The following is a 21,424-nucleotide window of genomic DNA, read 5'->3' as shown; positions in this document are numbered from 1 at the left end:
TATTAAAAGTATGAATGCACAAGGTATTTTGTTGTATAGGAAAGATATTTGATAGTGGGTTTGGATCTAGAAACTGATTGCGTTTGGGGGCTAAAATGATCTAGCTGTTGACAGCTCCTTGAGCCAAAATTCGAAGGCGAGACGGAGAAGACCCAGGTCTGATCCCGGACTACCCAAACCCCAATGGGTAGTAATACCGACATTACGTGTCATTGTATATTTGAAGGATTTCCATGCTTAGCACAGGTTTTAAAAAGCCATTCTGCCCGTTGCCGTCGTTCGTCAGTGTCCTTGGAAAGGGAAGGAACGCGAAAGGCGAGACGCATTTAATAATCCAGGGTGACCTCCGTCTCGAGTACTACGAGTTGCTCCGCATCAGGGATCAACAACGTAGTCACACATTTTATAGGGTCTCTCTCTCTCTCTCTCTCTCTCTCTCTCCTCCCCTCTCCTCCCCTCTCCTCCCCTCTCCTCTCCTCTCCTCTCCTCTCCCTCTGTCTCTCTCCATCTCCCTCTCGCTCTCGCTCTCCCTCTCCCTCTCCGTCAGCCTCTCCCTCTCCCTCTCTCTCTCTCTCCCTCTCTCTCTCTCTCTCTCTCTCTCTCTCTCTCTCTCTCTCTCTCTCTCACTCTTCTCTCTGTGCACGTGTGTGCGTTGGAAAATTAAGTGTTCCTGTTCATAAAATATTACTAGCCCCAGAGGTTTTAAAGTAACAATTTGATATTTACTCACATATTATGTTTTAAAATGAAAATATTGATTGGCACAATTGCTATAATTAATGGGTATTTATTTATCTACTTATTTTAAACTAAACATTTCTTGTTTCGGAATAGAATAAAACGATTCTTCAAAATATCAAATATTAACCAATACGTTTTGTTAAAAATGGCTGTGAAAACACGTTTTCCGGAAATAGAAGAAAAGAGGGTTATCGTACAAAATTACTAATAACGTTTCGATGCGACAGTTTAATTATCCTAAGTGTTTAATGAAACGATAAGGCATTTTTGACCTGGAAAACACCGACATGATGTCAACACAACGCTTGTTGCCAAATGTACCAATCGACGTAACGGCGTAAAGGCAAAGAAAGGCGAGGAGAGAGAGAAAAAAGACGATAAACACTTGACGCAATTTTGACTGTGATAAGGGGTGGCTGATAAAGGGAAACACTTATAACTTGTTTGACGGATATTCGAAGACTTTTATATGTATATAATTTTTTTTCCTGTCACTCCAATATTTTATGCGCTTGCTCTGAAACTTACTGAGATAAACCTTTAGAAACTGACGTGCACAGAAGAGTAGCCTTTTTACAACTTAAAGTTTAAAGTACGATGTTTCTTATCATTAACGTTCAGATATTAAGTGGAAATCATTATTCGACCAGCATTAATACTATACAAGCAGTCATTGTTAATGATTCACTCTGATGAATTCAAGCACTTTTTCAAGATAAAACTATTTTCTGTAATCTTCTTTCAGTACGACTCAAATGTAAGAAAATATTTCATATCTCATGTACTCGACTAAACACAATTATTACACACAACTAAAACTCAGAGAGATAGAGAAGCCGGTGTATGAGAGAGGGTGTGTGTAAAATTGGTGTTTTTCCTCAATGCAGTAACCAACCCTACAATGAGGTTACATAGTTCCACCTGCTCCCAAATTTGATTACAGGTTATACGTATTTACATTTCGAATTATGGTATAATTATTAAATAACCATTTTATATACATAACAATAAATTAAAGATCCGCATTTCGAGCTCTTCTCTTCGAGTAAGGAACTTCCTTCAATCTGATGATGAGCTAAAAGCTCGAAATCTGGATCGTTGAAAACAACTTAGTATGAGTAGGAACTATCTTTTTTAAAAGGATTGAACACCGCACTCACTCCACCATTTTTCATTTGTATCATTTCTATAAATTTCATACTATTGATAAAACTCAGAAGGTGACGGGACTATTCTGGTTTCATAACATCTATCATTGGTACAGATGGAGTGGCACCTCCTTGAAGGAAAATCTTCAATCCCGTACCATCTTCATCCTTATATCAATGAAAAGTGAGCAGTCGTACACAAGATGCCTCCAGTCTTGAATTGGAACACCGTACGGGCAAGAAGGATCGTCGACTATATGGAAATCGTGTAAATAAGCCCTGTCTTTACCAAGCCGGCCTGGGTCAGCTGTGATCTCAAAATCGGAGCGAGTTGCGAATGCATAGTAGGGAAGAATAATTTCGTATTTTGCCATTTTGAGTATTTTTCCATCTGTCTTCCCACGCCAGCATCATTTTTGCCTTGAATTTCCTGTATACGTAAGTTCTTCTGTGTGTTCATGCAATCGTTTTTCGCAGTCGCTTTTACTTCCAGATCTGCTTCCTGATTTCCTGGATATCCATTCTTTGACCCATATAAATGAGATTTCCCAGCCTATGCACTCGAGACGTTTTACCTCTTTCTTGGTGGAATTCTTAATTGCGAGCAGCGACGTCTGGCTGTCGGTGTTGAGACTGTGATGTTGAGTGTTGGAATCTGTAGTCGCATTCATTGTAGTCCCTTGAGTATAGCCGGAAGTTCTGCCCGGTCGTTGGAACAACAGTCGGCCAATTTTAGTGATATAATGTATAGTGTTTCCTCGTCTTGTTTATGTATAGAGATGATATAGAGAAAGAGAAGACGGTGTATGAGAGAGAGAGAAAGAGAGAGATATTGGTGTGTGCGTGCGCGCGCGCGCGTGTGTGTGTGTGTGTGTGTGTGTGTGTCAGAGAGAAAGAGAGACACCAAAAATATATGTTCCTACAATTGTAATTCAAAAAATCATGCATTTATGCGGTTAGTAAATTCAAATCTCCTAAGGTAAAAAGGATAGTTGTCAATTATCATTGACAGCATGCTGGTATAATAATTAGAGAAACATGTACGGGCCAGACAAAACGCACCTGCTCATTTTTAAACCGATCGCACAGGCTTTTTACCGAAGGTAGCGAAAATGTTTTGCACTCAAAAACAAAATTTCTGTTCGCATTTTGTGTTTCAGACGGGACATATTTGGTCCCGTATGTATCTGTCTCTCTGTCTCTGGTCAATTCCTTGTAACCGGCAAAATTCCGAAACCGTGAGACCAGTATTTATGACATTTTCAGACGGTGTGCGGGTTGGTTTCTAGATAGTCATCCATGAATTAAATTGCAATCGTATCAACGGTATCGACTACCCATGCGAAAACGTAAAATCCCGTACACAGCTGTATCTCCGAAAACATTACACGGATTGTGGTTAAATTTGCAGGGATTATGCGATCGGTTTCCAGACGATTCCCAGATGAATTTTATTCCAAACGGAAATTCACGCGCACAGCTACATCTCCGAAACCATTGTTCGGATTCTTATGAAATATTCAGAGATTATGCGGGTTGCTTTCTAGATCAACCTGTATGAATTTTATTCCAGACGAATTAAATGCGCATGTGCATTCACAAAACGTGAGAAAGCTATACGGACCACTTAGCAGATTTTTTTTCTTCCCTTTTTCACAGTTTGCACATGTATCGATTTGCAAATGTGTAGTTAAACAGGAAGCAAATTCCGCTTAATCTTCGATTCACTACCTTTTCGTCATCTCATTGTAACATTCCAATCGAATCCATTTGGTCTGCTGTTTTTACACCCAGCGACTCTATCAACAGGATTTGTCTCTGAACGTCCAGCATGCAAAACTGGCACGACGGAATTGTTAATTACGTGCAGAACTGACACGGTACGAGTTCTCCTATTGCAGTTTACTCATGCACGTCGATGGAGGACCGAATGAAATGATTGTCTGGGTGGCAAATTGAATTTATTTTTGGCAAATCTTTGGATTAATCTTCTATATATTTAGTGCAGTAGAAATTATATGGTGAGCTGATGGTTTTTTCCCTAATTTCATGAAGATATGATTAGAGCAGTGTTACTACCTTGCTTTTTTCCGGGGGGGGGGCTGCTGTTTTGCCTCAAAAAACAAAGGTTTTTATATTCATATCCTTCGTATTGTTGAAATACATATACTGCCAATTTATTTGTATTGTTGCTCATTGAGGACTGTATGGTTAGTCTAGTGGAACAAGATAATTGCGGTTTGTATTCCTGTTATGACAGAAGCTTCTTTTTGAGGCTTTAAATGTTGCGATGTTTATCTTGTATTGTAAAAGGACCTGGAGAATTTGTTTTTTCAAAACCCAACACGTGCATAATAGAACTTTGCATGCTGGGCATCTTTCCCATACAATGGAGAGGTTTTGGCCGTTAACTTACAGAAATGACGCAGTATTAACAAGTTTCTGCTGTACTTTAAAGTTGGTTATTAAGTTTTCTATTTTTTCTGTATTCTCATAAGTTGTTAGAAAACAATTTAAAAAAATGAAGTTTAACAAAATTATCAATTAAAGAGCTTCCAAATTTTTTTTTAATGCTTATGTTATAAGTTATCATTTCGTTTATATCAGTTTAAACAAGATCCATTGATTATATATTTAATAAACTTTGTTAAACTCATTACATTGTGATTAATTAAATTTAAAAGTACAAGTTAATATGGCTGATGATTGAGGAATATCGAGTGCTCCACCACCCTAGCCGAGCAAATGGTATGTAATACGAAGAATGTATTTAACGACTGAGAGTGTGGAAGGGGTTAGTTTTAGGAACCTAGCTGCTGGTATGCCCGTACTGGCACGTGGTGGGTGATTCTCGGGTCCTGCTGGTGATTTATTGTAAACTACAAACTGGAATGGCCGGTGGACTGGTTGAAGTGATAGGCTCGACTCTGTATATGTGTTTATGTATGTACATATGTAGCAGATTTGAGCTGATATAAATCAATAATCCAAATAACAATTTATGTTTTAAAATAGGCAGAAAATTGAATTTTCCCTCCTTTTTGCCTTTCAAAAGGTGCGGTTGAGATGGGAATTTGGTGTCCGAGTGGATAGAGGTCAGGATAGCTCAAGGTAGAGCAGCGGCGTATCAAGCCGAAGATCGTGGGTTCGAATCCCGCTCGTGCCATTGACTTTTTTATCTCAACTAAAAACCTTAATTAATTGTAATATATTAATTGGTCAAGCGGACCACGCAATTAGGGAATGGAATTATAGAAAGTTTTATGCTGTATTTAAATCATTATTATATTTTCTGTTTATATAATTCCAATATAACGATCTTTAAATTCCTGAACTTAGATCATGTACATTAATGGTGATGAATTATTAATTTGTCTGTTATCATTTCTCTTTGTTGAATGTTTAATACCAAACAAGACGGCCAATCGATTTTAGAGGTCAATGCCAAATATATGACAATAAGAAAATGGAAATCATTACTTATGGAACATAGGATTATTACAATGGGTTAATAATATATTAAAAGTATGAATTATCACTGATAAATATGAAAAATACGTGGTGAAAACGTAATTTGTATCGATGTAACATTAATTTTACTTAGGTGTAAGAGGACAACCCGGGCTGAATTCAATCACCCATTATTATTTTCCGTTTGTTTATGTAACTTTAAATATATGTATTTAGTTGTATTATGAGGTAATATATTGTTTGTAGTATTTATTGAACGTTAATTAATGATTATTTAAAGATCCTGAGATACGGTCTGGTGTGATGTTGGTTTAGAAAAACATTTTCTTTATCGTGTCAAAGTTTCGATCGTTATTTAGATCATCTTCAGGACCTGGGATTTACAAACATTGTTTAGATTATACAAATGAATGTAAGATGTGAAAATGAATTTGTACAGTGATGTACACAATATAGAAATTTTAGGTTTAATCAAAGTATTTGTACTCACTCAAAGTGTGTTTTTTCTGTGTAGATGTGTCACGGTCGTGTTGAAGGTTTTAGCGAGATATTAATGTTTTTCGTTTATGTTTGATTTTAGAGTGGGGAAGGAAGTAGGGATTGACATTCATTTTTCTATGAGGAGTCGGCTTCTTTGAGGTGAAAGGGACCGACAATAGATAAAAGGCTAATGGTTTGTCGTTCGGGCTAAGTTAGCCTTTTGTATAGGGTTTTTGCTATAATAGATATGTTGTTTTACTCTCTTATCCAGATATTGGGAAGTAATTCTGATGCAAATTGCCGGACAATTTATTCAATTGATTTTGTAAATTACATCAGACTGATTTGTCATTTGTGACAGGTGTGGGATCTTTAATTTTGGTAAAAAGGGAGTCAATAGTTTTATTGTTTTTGAACCCTATTTTAAAGTTATCAGAAGAAATGTGTATAATTTGTGTGATAGGCCGTGAACGATTGGAATGCATATGTATGTTGGTTTGTCTGTGTTTGATAGAATTGATTGTTTTTCTGTGGATTATGTGATTAGGGAAGTGAATGTTAATGGTGAAAAGATTCATGGCTCAGGGTAATAATTCTGTGAAGGAACCCTCTGGCCGCGTTTATTATTGTATCAAGGGGATGGTGAGATATAAAGTGAGGTAGCGATCTGTGTTTCTTGGTTTTTGATACCGATCTGTGATTAATGTGCCATCTAGTTGTTTTATCACGATTGTATTTTTTTTAAACAAGGGTTCGCAACAACAGAGGTCATATAAACCCTCGGGTAGCCGGTGTTTTTGAAAAAAAAGCCCATTTGTAAGAATGCAGGGCTGCTGGTTCGAACCCAGGACCTTTACCTTACAGTGATGAGCGCCGTGTCAACGCCTAAACCGTTGCGGCCACCTACTATAAGGTAAACGTCCTGGGTTCGAATCCAGCGGCCCTGCATTCGAACCCGACATACTTACAAATGGACTTTTTTTCAAAAACACCGGCACCCCGAGGGTTGATATAACTTCTGCTGTTGCGAACCCTCGAAAAAAAAAATTATATACTCACTGTAGTATGATTTAGATTCAATCTAAAATTTTCTAGCATTGTATAAATTCTTTTTTTTAATCTAAAATTTTCTAGCATTGTATAAATTCTTTTTTCTTAATCTAAAATTTTCTAGCATTGTATAAATTCTTTTTTTTTTTTATCTAAAATTTTCTAGCATTGTATAAATTCATTTTTTTTATCTAAAATTTTCTAGCATTGTATAAATTCATTTTTTTATCTAAAATTTTCTAGCATTGTATAAATTCATTTTTTTTATCTAAAATTTTCTAGCATTGTATAAATTCATTTTTTTTCACATCCTACATGTATTTGTATTCCTACATGTATTTATGTTTATAAATCCCAGGCTGAAGATGATCGCAAGTCCCGCTTGTCACACTGACTTTTTTTATTTCAACCAATACCTTACATAAAGATTAATTAATTGAAAGATCGAAACGTTGGCACGATAAAGAAAATGTATAATTATAATTGTTTATTGTATAATTTAAAAAATGTTTATAAATCCCAGGCCCGAAGATGATCTGAATTAAGGTCGAAACGTTGGCAAGATAAACAAAATGGTTTTCTGAAACCTACATCACACCAGACCGCATCTCACGATTTTTGCATAATTGATAAGTAATATATTATGTATGATGGACCAAGTATAAAATTTACAATACACGTTACATTTCATTAAATTTAATCAATATAGTCAATATGTATTAGTCATAGTGACGCCAAGTATCACAGAGTTCATTGAATAATCTCCAACTGGCAAAAGAATTTTTGTGTTAATACACGCTTTAGAATGTTCCTAGAACTTCACACGTTGGTTTATAATCTCCCTTACACGCAACCGCTTCAAAGCATGCAACGGGTAGTAAACGGTTAATGGACCTTTTGATTGGATGCCATCTACTCCAAACTGGGTGGGATCGATTTTGGACGTAACAAGGCATGTTTCAACGTCGAATGTTATAAATTTTGATATCGTTCGAGGAAATTTAGTATGCTTTCAACAAATCATTCTTTTGGCAGAACCCTTTGAAAATCACTTATAATTATAATGACCATTCATTAAAGCAAACGTGTTTCTCTAACGTTTGAAGTCTTAATCCGCCGGCAAAGATGTTTTCATTTTCATATGAATCGTACTGGTTTAAAAGGCAATCAAAAATAAAAATTTGGCAGAGTTTCTTTAATATAAAAAACTGGGCAAACAAAAAAATATCGTTGTATTGTGTTCGATTTTTCATGACATGTGAAATATAATTTAGTCAATTATATTTCGTGGTCCGATTGACCATATAACTTCTTTCAATTAATCTTTATCTTTATTTATCTTTACATAAGGTATTGGTTGAAATAAAAAAGCTAGTGTCACAAGCGGGATTCGAACCCATTTATTTTGTCTTTGTAAAAGAGGCGAATTTGGAGAAAACATGTTAATAATTCGGCAAATAATTCAGCAAGCTTGTTTATTAACTTTTAATTAATTAAGGTTTTTAGTTGAGATAAAAAAGCCAGTGTCACGAGCGGGTTTTGAACCCACGATCTTCGGCTAAATACGCCGCTGCTCTACCACTTGAGTATCGTGACCTCGATCCACTCGGACACCAACTTCCCATCGCAACCTTAATAATTTAATATGCCCTATTTCGTTTTGCGTTTTGCAAAAAAGTAAGTGACGAAAAAAAACACTGTTTTAAAAACTAGTTCTTTTGAAGGATAAGAAGTTCTAGAATTTATAAATGATAGATCTGTCGATAGATTTTACGTTTTTGTATATTATTAAATGTTGTATTTTTTTACTTTTGTGACCAGATTTATTGTTTGGTGCTTTAAATTCTTGAATGGCAACCTTTTACTCTTGGAGATATTGGAATGTTTTTGTGTATTTCCCAGCTTGTGCAGACTTAGACAGTTGCTGGCTACAGACTTGATTTATATGATGGAGCCTAGGGAGAAGGGTTACTTGTTCTTATTTGGTTATAGCCTATTGTGGGTCGGACACGCTGCCCATTAGGTTATTTTCAAGTTGTTCACGGTTATGCCTGTAAGCATATCCACTGGCGCAAACATAGATAAATCAACGGCAGGTCGACAACTGAGAGACGGAATTTAATGGGCCTCGTCTGGCCTCGCGTGTCATTTTGTTCTCCGTGTGGTAGAAATAAAAAAAAACATTACCCGTTTAATAATCGTACAGCCCTTTAGACTTTGGTTTAACTTGATAAATTCGGCAATTTTCGCTGCTTCATGTTTACATAATCATACTTTAGTCAGTCTTCTTAGCACATTGTATAGATTGATAGACAGACAATATAATTGATTGGTTAATAAAAGAAAGTTCAACTACAATACATCGATGAAAGATAGCAATCGAAAATATCTAAAGAATAAAAGAACAACACCAGATCTGAATATTTTTCACCATTTGGTTTTCCATTGTCACGTTTGTATGACAAATATCTAATCTCACTGAATAATCCATCATTTCAGACTAATTTTGTAAATTAACCACTTGTTTATTGAATAGGTAATTGTGACGGAAGCGTGTCAGCTATTAAAATGTTTGGAAATTCGACCCCGTGGGCCTGTAATTAAATGGGCTGCAAGCTGCTTGCTGCACATGTGCATTTCAATGAGGACCAAGGAGAGAGGATTAAATGAGTTTTAAATGTTTAAAACCGTTTGGCCAATTCAAAAATTATAGGTGTCTTAAACCACCTGTAAGTTTGGCCTTTGCACAACTCTCGACATACAAAAAATGTGCCCAAAAGAAATATAGCTGATTTGCATGTTTTTGTGTAGTGTTTTACCTTAGGTGTTGTAGTTATATTACGATAGTAATGTCCTGTGGCCTATTCCTGGAAATGAAAAATGTAAGGTTTAAAAATTATGTTACAAAAATCCAGTATTTCTTTGTTCAAACGAACATGGCAGTTTTTGAGAAGGTTTCCGGATTAACATCCTTAATCATCTAAATACGTAGTTTAACTTTCTGAATGTTTGGGACAAATTGGTAGGTGTCAGCATCAATTTAGGCGTTGACACGGCCTCATCACTGTAAAATCCCGGGTTCGGGACAATTGGGTTACAAATCGGACATACTTACAAATGGGTTACAATAGTTTTGTCTGTTATTCGTTGAACACAGTCGAACCGGATAACTCCACTAGTCAGGCATCAGTTCGCTTTCTTAACTTAAATTTGAATGGTAGACCATTTTGGGCAGTTATTAAAAATCACCTGAGACTTATCACGTTTAATTAATTTCTATGGAGTAAAAGAAAACCCCATAAAAAACCAAGTTAACGTGTGGACTTTTTTCACTTCATTTATTTGTATTTACAACTGTACAGTATTATAGACATCCAGCAGATTGGATTTCAATGTATATTTGTGGCATTACGGGCGTTATGCCATTTTTGGCAGTTATTAAAAATCACATGAGACTTATAACATTTAATTCATTTCTATGGAGTAAAAGAAAACCCCATAAAAAACCAAGTTAACGTTTGGACTTTTTTCACTTTCATTTACAACTGTACGAGTATTATAGACAATCAGCAGATTGGATTTCAATTTATATTTGTGGCATTACTATTCAAATATTATTTGTGGCAGACGCTCTGGATTAATAAAATGTTATTAATCATTTAAGAGGTCGCTTATCCATATCCTTTTCAGATGTTTACGTGGTAATGGTGAAGAATGGAGTAACCGTATTTGTGTGTTGGTGTGATTTCGTAATTTACTATGAAAACGTCTCTAATACATTTTGATGGACGAAAAACTGTTGGCATGTGAAGAAATCTGTGAAGTGTGTTATTATTTTGGATTGAAAACTTCGTAATCTTTGAATATAGGAATATTTGGCCGATTCATAAGCTTGGCACCCTTACATCCAAATAGGTTTGAGTAGGTATGTGTATGTCGAAAGTTTTATTAATGATAAATTTTGATTGTCGTTTGAGCAGGTAATAAAGCATTTTAAATCGTTTGTTGAGTGTGTGTGTTTTTTTAATCGTGTGTATCGAATCCATGTTAGTTTTCTATCTAATATTTGTGCTCAAGTGGTTAGAGGCGTATTGAGCCGAAGGTCGTGGGTTCGAATCCCGCTCGCGACACTAACATTTTCATCTCAACTAATTCCTTACATAAAAAGAATAATTTATTTTAAATATTATTTAACATTATATTCTTTTTTGTTTTGTTTTAGTCCACATGTTTACATTTGGTTGAATCGACTTGGAATCTCGACACATACGATAAAAAAATACAGATACTCAACAAACGATTTAAAATACTTTATCACCTACTCAACCGCCAATAAAAATTACCATTAATAAAACTTTCGACATACACATACCTACTCAAACCTATTTGGATGTAAGGGTGCCAAGCTTATGGATCGGCCAAATATTCCTATATTCAAAGATTACGAAGTTTTCAATCCAAAATAATAACACACTTCACAGATATCTTCACATGCCAACAGTTTTTCATCCATCAAAACGTATTAGAGACGTAGAGATCAAAACTTTGGACATATACCTACTCAAACTTATTTGGATGTACGGGTGCCAAGCTTATATGTATGTGTAACTACGTCGAGTAACATTCTGTTCTGCCTGATAATACAGGCTGCATTTATCATCAACTGTACGGGACTGGAGTGTGTCTAGATGTTTCTCAGGCCTTCGGCAAAGTATGGCATGAGGGATTATTATACAAATTAAAATCATACCTTAAGGAGCGATTTTTCACACTAAACCAGGGAACTTCTGGGATGGAAGAAGTGCCACCAGGCTCCGCTGTTGAACTAAATTTTTACTTCTGATGAGAATGAGACCACAAATGAGAATACACTTACCGCCACATACGCAGATGACTCGCCATATTTACAAGTTATCCCTCTTCTACACAAAGTTAACTATTTAGGACCTCTAGCTCAAGTGGTTAGAGGCGTATTGAGCCGAAGGTCGTGGGTTCGATTCCCGCTCGGGACACTAACTTTTTCGTCTCAACCAAGACCTTACCCGAAAAGAATAATTAATTTAAATAAGTAATTTGGTCAATTAGACCACTAAACATAAATGGATTTAAAATAAAGTAAGAAATTAGCAAGAAATATTAAACAAAATGCATTGAAGTTTTTATTCGTAAATCTTCGAACTCAATTCTAGCCAATCATATCATTTAAGAATTAATTATTAAGAATGTATGGATTGAAAAATTCCAAAGGGATGGGTTGGCTCCGACTCACCGTCAGGCCACAGGTCTCCCTGAACTGTTGACAAGTTTGGGGCGATATACTGCGTCGCGACGTGTGTACCAGAGCCTTCGGGTGTAAAAACGACGTGATATTACTCACGTGTTGAATAGTTCGGGATAGAGAAGAGAGAGGAAAAACGCTGATAACGGTAATCACGCGATCAGCGTATTGGCAAATCGAACACAACCGCGTTTTATGACTCAACTCTGATGGCCGAGCAATCCAAGATCCGTATCCGAACTGATCCGATAGCGCTAAGCAGAAACGATTATTTTGCTTTAAATGCCGACGAGATTTCCGGGAACGCTTTATGAGAACGTGGACATCGAACGACAATATTTTATTGGTTTATCGGTCTAGAATTTTTTTGAATCTCTCCTTCCTAAGCGCCCACACAATCAATGCTAGTATTTCTTCCAGCTTAACGACTGAATTGATGAACAAACATCGTGGAATTTATCCATATCATAATCCAATCATATAATAATTAATATAATGCAATTCATTATGCATTAATCATTTGTTACTATCACAAAAACGCCAATTCTTCAATTTTATTGTATGAATTTGAATAGAAATAGATCGTCTATTCTCTCTGTTCTCTTTACCTTTAAATACACTTTGATATGTTCATATCAATTGTAATCTATTTATTACCCCTAAACAGCTTCATTAATAAAAAACTAACTTTAGTAATGTGATTACTACTACTTATAGATACTTGGATTGTCCATTAGCTCAGCGTAAATACTACTTTGTAGTTTTTCATTCCATATGATGTACTAAACTATAGGTCAATTGATAAGCCCTCAATTATTCCTAAGAGTCAGAAAAAATGATTTAGAACTATCACTCGTTAATAAGAAACAACATGGTATTACTAAGAACAAATCTACACTAACTAATTTTGTGTGGTGTTTAGTGACCGTTAATCGATGATTGTTCGGAGATCGTGAGATGCGGTCTGGTGTGACGTAGGTTTTAGAATAACATTTTCTTCATCGTGCCAACGTTTCGTTCTTTATTGAGATCATCTTCAGGGCTCAAAGTGTTTGTTTTCTGCGTAATGTGCCTTTCTTGTGTGTCGTAGGGCACTCTCAACACGACACACAAGAATGGCACAATTACGAAGAAAAACACTTTGGGCCCAGAAGATGATCTCAATTAAGATCGAAACGTCGCACGATAAAGAAAATGTTATTCTGAAACCTACATCACACCAGACCGCATCTCACGATTTCTGAATAATTATCGATTAACGGTCACTAATCACCACACATTATATATAAATATAATATAGATGATATTTTATTATCCATTATACCGCATGATGTAGTACAGTGCAATGAATGTTTTTTAACTGAAAACTTTTTTTTGTTGAAAAATTTCACATTTTGGCGTTATTTAAAAATTTTGTAATTAAACGTCACACCAGACCCCATCTTACGATATCCGAATAATCATTAACTTTAGTACTGTAATTACTTACAATTAACTATTACTTGCCATACCTACTGATCTTTTTATATTGCATACAGGGTGAGTTTAACTTCTGTCCTCCCCTTCTACTTTTATTGTACGTTCGTTGTTCGGTACGTAAATTTTTATTTTTTATCTAGTTTCTCATGAGCCAAAACATTTTATTCAAAGAGGTAACGTTATACGAACAGGGGTTTATTTCAAATAGTAAGATACTCATCAATGTACATTCTTTTAAAAGATTGTTTTGACGCTGAATTTAACGGTTTTGCCTTTAATTTGAAGTAACCTTTCTCAAGTTATTCGCAAAAACTATTTTTTCGAAAAACTTGAAAACAGTCTTCTTTCTTCTCTGGCCGACTAAGTAAAAGTAGGTAACAAAAACGAAATATGTACATATCTAACTAAATTAAAACGTGTCGTTGCCACTCATTGACCGTGCGGGTATTGAAATAGTACTCGGGCAGGAAAGGTTTTGCGCAAGGTAATCGTTGCTGGATTTCACAAAAAGTGCCGTTTTACAAGGTGGACAAAAAATGAAATGTCAGCAACTATACTGTCCCAGAACTAGACATCATCATGCGCTCACGGTTATCCGATTATGTTGTGCACTGACGTCTTATATATAAATTATTTGTCTGTTTTAATGATTATAAGGTTCTTTCAGTCATAACTATTGTAAAACACCAATTATCTTTTTATGTCAGGTCTTGGTTGAAATTAAAACGGGATTCGAACCCACGACACTCACTCATGATACTGTCTATTTCATCTCAGCCAAGGCCTTACATAAAAAGAATAATAAAAAGAATAATTTATAGAAATAATTAATATGGTCAATTAGACTACTAAACATAAATGGATTAAAACATCAATTTTGCCTGCAAAAATTAACTCGAGTATTACAGAATGTTCCTTACAAAGGAAAAGTGGTATTCAAATGTTAGATCTTGTATTACTTAAAAATAAACGATAGAGGTAATCAATTGGATGATTACAAATCGCAGAAAATAACGTCAAAGTACAACAGATTTGACATTCAGACCGTTAGCCATATCAGAATTTGTACAGTCACCAGTATTCTTCCATGATGACGAATGCGCCTCAGATCATTTATTTATTTTAGTGACCGGGGTGTTTGGTGAAAAAAAAATCTCGGTCCAACATTTATTTATTCATCATATCACTTCATTAATATATTTTTAAAATCTAAATTAAATCTTACTTAGACGATTTTCTATTTATCCCCGTCCTCAGGACTTCCGTCTTCTTTATTATTTGGAAACGCATTTATGTGGCACTCGTTCCTTCTTGTACAATTGTCTTAAAACCGGGAACACACCCGATCCAACGCCATGCGACGCTACTTGAGCCTTGCCACGTTTTGGTAGGGTATGCACATCTATGCGAAGTGAAGCGCACGTCACGTACAGTCACACAGCGTGTATCACAATAATCACTATCACAATCGCAACGCCTCTTTTGTTCTTAATGCAATATTTTGAGCAAAATCTTGTAATAAACTGTTAGTTAAATTTTATAAATACAACCATGTAATAAATTGTTTGTTAAACTTAATTGTTTTAAATAAAGTTATTCCGGTGTTTTGATAAATTTTCTGCCTAACCATCATAATAAAAATAATTTTTATAAAAACTCATAAATTTTTGATCTTGTTTAATTTTGTTTATATTAAAATAAGAATGTTGTAATTAATATAACGACAAAATTACATATACATAGTTGGAAATAAACTACCAAATATATGAGTGTCCTGTTCTGACGCTACTTGACGAAAATTGTATAATTATATGAAAGAAACCATGAAATAAATTGTTAGTTAATTATTCGGAAATCGTGAGATGCGGTCTGTTGTGATGTGATGTAGGTTTCAGAAAAACATTTTCTTTATCGTGCCAACGTTTCGATCCTTATTGAGATCATCTTCAGGGCCTGGGATTTACAAACATTGTTTACATTTAACAAATACTTTTAGGATGTGGAAAAGTGAATTTATACAATGCAAAATGTATTTTTTATATTCAATGAATGTATTTCTACTCACTCAAAGTGTTTGTCTTCTGTGTAATTGTGCCATTCTTGCGTGTCGTGTTGAGAGTGCCAGTGAGATTTCATGGTTTTTTATACGTTAGATTTTGAAGGGGTGGGGAAGGAAGTCGGCATAGAAAAAAGACATTTTTGCATTATTTTCGACTGTCACTGGGCATCAACCCTGTACTTCACGTACCATAGTAAAATAAAAATACAATATAATCTCAAGCTCCTCGTCGAAATTAACTCAACTAATCCACAACTCGAATAAAACAAATAATGATTATTCAGAAATCGTGAGATGGGGTCTGGTGTGATGTAGGTTTCAGAAAAACATTTTCTTTATCGTGCTAACGTTTCGATCTTTATTGAGATCATCTTCAGGGCCTGGGATTTACAATGTATACTTTGATACAATACGTTGATTGAATATAAAAAATATATTTTGCATTGTATAAATTCACTTTTCCACATCCTAAATGTATTTGTTAAATGTAAGCAATGCTTGTAAATCCCAGGCCCTGAAGATGATCTCAATAAAGATCGAGACGTTGGCACGACAAAGAAAATGTTTTTCTGAAACCTACATCACACCCGCCGCATCACACGATTCCTGAATAATTATCGATTAACGGTCACTAATCACCACAGATTGTTAATTAAATTCATTTTATCAATAAATCGTATTCCGGTGTTTTGACCAATTTTCGGCCAAATCATTAGAATTAATTTTTTAATGTAATGAATTTTTGATCTCTCTTAATTAGATTTATATTAACATAGGTATGTTGTAGTTAATATAACATCAATAATAAATGTAGTTTGAATAAAAGTGTTCGTCTGTACTCGATGCGACTCGACGAAAATCTGGACAGTGGGGATCGCAGAGCGTAGAGTCGCATCGGGCAGATGTGCACGGGGGTAATACAATCTTATGGAAAAATGGATTTTGGATTTGCGTCGGGTAGCATAGGATAGCAGGCTTCTTTACATAGGCGTTCAACAAATTCAAATCTTGTCCTGTATGAACAATTTATACTGAATTGTCTGGAATAAGGGAATTTACGAGTAGACACAATTTATTTAATCACACAATCGATTGAAACTGCATCCTATCTTCTTTCTAACTAATATAAAATTCGTTCTAACAATTTAAAAAAACCACATGTTTTTGGTATAGTTTGAAGTATTTGAAATAAATTCACTAATTTCGTGGTCCGCTTGACCAATTAATATATTACAAATAATTAAGTTAAACCTTGAGATACTATGGAAGAAGCAATGAAATTGTCACAAAGATATGCGCCTAATAGTTAAACAAGTTTATTTCAAATTACAATTAGTTAAGGTTTTTAGTCGAGATAAAAAAGTCAATGGCACGAGGATTCGAACCCAATCTTCGGCTTGATACGCCGCTGCTCTACCACTTGAGCTATCGTCACTTCGATCCACTCGAACACTAACTTCCCATCTCAACCCCACCTTTTGAATTTGCCCACCTTTCGAAAGTTGGTGTCCGAGTGGATCGAGGTTACGATAGCTCAAGTGGTAGAGCAGCGCGTATCAAGCCGAAGATCGTGGGTTCGAATCCCGCTCGTGCCATTGACTTTTTTATCTCGACTAAAAACCTTAATTCATTGTAATTTGAAATAAACTGTTTAACTATTAGGCGCATGTTTTTCTGACAATTTCATTGCTTCTTCCATAGTTTCTCAAGGTTCATACCTAGGTACCTTGTTGTTTAAAAAAAATATAATTGATGTATAAATTTACCAGAGCTTATTTTTTCCAACAAACACTTTTGTTAGAACAACGAGACCAGTCGTTTTATAGATGATTTATATTATAAACCTTCTTTAATTCTAACTTCCATCAAACGGCCATTGCAATTTATTAAAGAGAGATGTTATTACAGCTGGCATAAAATAAAAGAAATCAAACAAATAATAGCCCAAATGTATCTCAAGTTTCTTAAAACTGTTGTATGATTTTTGGGCTATTTAACTCCGCCCCGAGGAATGTCGGGTTCTCTGGGGAGAGTGCGTGACGTCTGGAGAGTAAAAGTGAGTTATTAGCGAGAATGGAGTGGGTTCAACCCCCTCCCCCCGTACGCGCTGGGAGAATGAATGTGCCGCATATCTGTGTTTGGTTTATATTCTGTATTCGACAACCTGAGGCTAGCATTTTAGAATATGACGTAGTATTTCAAAGCAGATAGTCCACTAGCTCCAATGGTTGTAGTTTAAAAAAAAATAAGCGCGAAAGAAGACAAAAAGAAAGAAAACACGCCGAGGGCCGAGATGACCTCAGCTGTTTGGCGGCCCATATAGTTCTGACTTTATTATTATTATTGTTATTATTATTATTATAGGATTTTACTTTTTAATGAGTGAGAATAGACTAGACCTTTTAGTGGGTTAAAAAGGGGAAGATTGAATAGTTAATTTTATTATTAGGTGATTATTACAGCCCAACTCGTCTTATGATATCAAAAATCATTTTATAAATAGTAACAAATTGTGTACTAATTTATAAGTTGTTGGTCCGCTGTGAACTAGAAGAAAGGGTCGGTTCGGAGGCTGCTATTGATCCCAAGAAGAGTGGCTCTAACCCGGCCTTTACACAGTCTCACCCCCTCCAAGCTTGTTTCCATTTTATTGCCGACCAATTTGTATTCTCGGTCTTCAGACCTCTTTAAATAGATTCAGTGTAACACTTTTCCATTTTCGATCTTGGATCAATGAGAGCGTGGCCATAGGAAATCCTCGGCCATCCTGCTAAGAGGAAATTCATAAGAGTTATGTTTGTTAGTCACCAGCTTTCAACTACAATAGAGCAGAAGAATTTTTTTTAGTTTGACTTTAGATAGCATTTGAAGCGGGCAGATAAGATAGAAATTCAGGGAAAATAATTTTTTAAAGCTGGAATAGATTGACAAGAGTCAAATTTATAACATATATTCGAAGATAATCTATAAATAGCAGTGCTCCAATTTTGTGAAATCGAAAAAAATACATGTTACACAGTCAAGAGGAAGATATTCTGCAAGTTTATGATGAGATTTGAAGTTGATAAAAATAAAAAAATAATAGAAATAAAACGCATATAAACGGGGCGTCGATCAATATCGGGAATTTATGAATATATAAACTTGTCGATTTTGCCTTATCGCGTTAATTAAGCAAGCAGTAAACGTTAAGGAAACTAATTACAGACGAATTTCTGTCGAACGGTCGAGTTAGTCATTTATAACAGAAGGTTTCAATTTACAGCCCAGGATGAGTTAATGATACACGATCACAAAGGGGGCAATCCATTATTTTCGGCATCCTTTGAACGATCTTTCCTCAACCGATTACAAGTTCAAACCCGTAAATCCCTTTGACTTAGGACATTGGAAAAGTTTCAAGTATGCGAAACCTGTAAAATTTGTAAAGCTTGGTTGACCGTACGAGGAGGGTAAGGGCTGAGAACCAAGTCATCCAATCAAATCGCCCTGGAACTTAAAAAACACTTGACTTGGATTTTGGAGAAAACCGTAGGTTTTGTTGTACTCTTCCCCATTTATACATTTCTTCTGCTGACCATACTGGCTTCATGGTAGACCATACTTAATCACAACTTATCGAGGAATATTTACACTCCCCTGTCCTATTATCCCTAAAACTCTTTCACTTCTGTCGTTCATTATTCAAAAAAAAAAAAAAAAAAATTACAACCTTTATGAAACTTAGTCCTCCATATTAAAGTTCTGTTCCCTTTCCCACGACGGACAAGATGGTACCTTGGGCAAACGACTGACGTGGAATCCACACACATGGCTTAAATGATCTGATGAAACAATAAAAAATCCTTTCACGACTGTTTGACACATGATGCAAATTACCACTGCCCAACAAAAGACTTCAACTCAAAACTAAAACTGTTATGGCCATACGAACTAAAAAGTCAGGGGTTCAACCAAACACTCAAAATCCTCCACAAATTCTTTGAAAAATCCTCAACGCTCCATTTTATGTATCAAATCTACACACAATGATTTAAATGATCCCTTGGTCTACGAAGTAACTCAATCCCGTTAAAGTAAATTTCTCAGAAATCTACCTATCACTACAAACCGTACCGTATAAACATATTTGCAATACAAAACAAAAAGACTAGATTTGACCGAAGTCATCACCGGGTAGTTTATAATAATCCTTGGGGAAGTTATACATACAACGTCGAATACTTTCTTTAGTTTAATTAGACTTAGAATTTGTGTAAAAACCGGAATGAATTCACTAGTTGTAGGACTTTTAACGGCATACAACTTTGTGAAATCAGTGGTCAGCTGGAGGGTCTACCTTGGTATGGATCGCCCTAAATCAGGATATTCTGGCAAACTCAGCAAAATGGTCTTTTATTGTCGACCGGCATAGGCTGATAATCGGAAAGGAAGCGATGCAGACGCGATACAGCAAATCGCCAACATCTCTGCTGAGTCGGCAGGCGTCGCCCGTGACCGCACTGCACACGGCCGAGTAAACAACAACAATGCAGTTCCACGGGCCGGCCGCGGGTTTTTTTAGGATTAAATATCAAAGATGCCCATCGGTTTTCAATTACCCGGATAATTTTCTTATCTCAACCTGTAACCATCCAACTGGCCCGTGTTTTGGTGTGAATGACCTCCAAAATGAAAGTATTTTTTAACAGCAAAGTGCATTAACCTTATCAAACCTAGACTGTATCAGTATCTTGTTTACTTTATTTCTTTTGAATGTATGTAACTTGCCTAGTCCTGATGTAGATTATCAAAACGTTATTCCTTTTCAATAATAGATTAGATTGTTTGGATATTATTGGGCTGGCACAAAAATAATGCAGGTTTTGAAAAGACAGTCAAAACTATTTTTAATTTTTATAAAATAAAGAAAATTTATTTGAAATATTTTTCATCTTTACCAACTGGTGTAATAAGCGCTTTTATTCCGCTGACATAAAAATCTTTATTTCGGTAAACAATAAAGACTTGGAAGGCGTTTTCAGTTTCACCACTTATCTAAAAATCATCCATCAAAAAGTAATGAAAATGCCTATGAAAATGAGGTCGGGTGCGGTAAGGTTTCATAAGTCCTTTTGGTTTCCGCAGGTTTGGCTTTGCAACATGTGGTCTGGCGTTATCGTGTAGAAGAATTCGGCCCCTTGCTGTTTATTAATGCTGGACAAAGGCGTTGCACTTCACGCGAATTTTGTCAATTTCTTGACAATATTTCTCTGCAGTGATAGTTTCACCATAATTCAGACAAACATAGTGAACAACCCCAGCACTACACTACCAAAAAGTCACCATAACCAATTTTAGGTGTAAATTTGGTTTCGGGAAGTGTTTTGGCGCTCCATTCTTGTCCAACCTGACCTGTACACCTCGTGTTATCGTACAGAATCCATTTATCACTGGACGTGATGATTCGATCTGTAAATGGATCGTTTTGTTGGCGCAACAGAAGAGACATACAAATTTAAAAGCGTCGATTTCCTTGGGCTTCGGTTAGGTCGTGCTGTACTACCCAAGTGTCATTACTTTACAAATTTGATTCCGATGGCGAAGAACGGTTGAGTGGTCAACTCTAAACATGTCCACAACGCAAGGCATTCCGCCACCTTCCTTGTCTTGGAGATCTAACGCTCCACTGTGCGTTCGCTAATACTTCCCTTCCTCCAAATTGTATCGAACTTATGT

General features: G+C 35.7%; 1 protein-coding gene and 1 long non-coding RNA gene across 4 annotated transcripts in view; one reads left to right on the top strand and one right to left on the bottom strand.

Annotated features, from left to right (window-relative positions):
- LOC112127001 overlaps positions 1-12,654 on the bottom strand; it is a 60,216-nt gene extending 47,562 nt beyond the window's left edge. Inside the window, exon 1 of the long non-coding RNA XR_002910343.1 lies at positions 12,160-12,654. This is a non-coding gene — a long non-coding RNA (uncharacterized LOC112127001). The remainder of the gene's footprint in view (positions 1-12,159) is intronic.
- LOC106670168 overlaps positions 1-21,424 on the top strand; it is a 276,453-nt gene that overhangs the window by 152,155 nt on the left and 102,874 nt on the right. The gene's annotated exons all lie outside the window — the stretch shown is intronic.

This window comes from Cimex lectularius, unplaced genomic scaffold (genome assembly GCF_000648675.2).
Source record: "Cimex lectularius strain Harlan isolate CLEC.00 unplaced genomic scaffold, Clec_2.1 scaffold134, whole genome shotgun sequence".
NCBI lineage: Eukaryota > Metazoa > Arthropoda > Insecta > Hemiptera > Cimicidae > Cimex > Cimex lectularius.
Note: the sequence above shows the minus strand (reverse complement) of the source record. Positions and strands in the feature narration are given on the sequence as shown.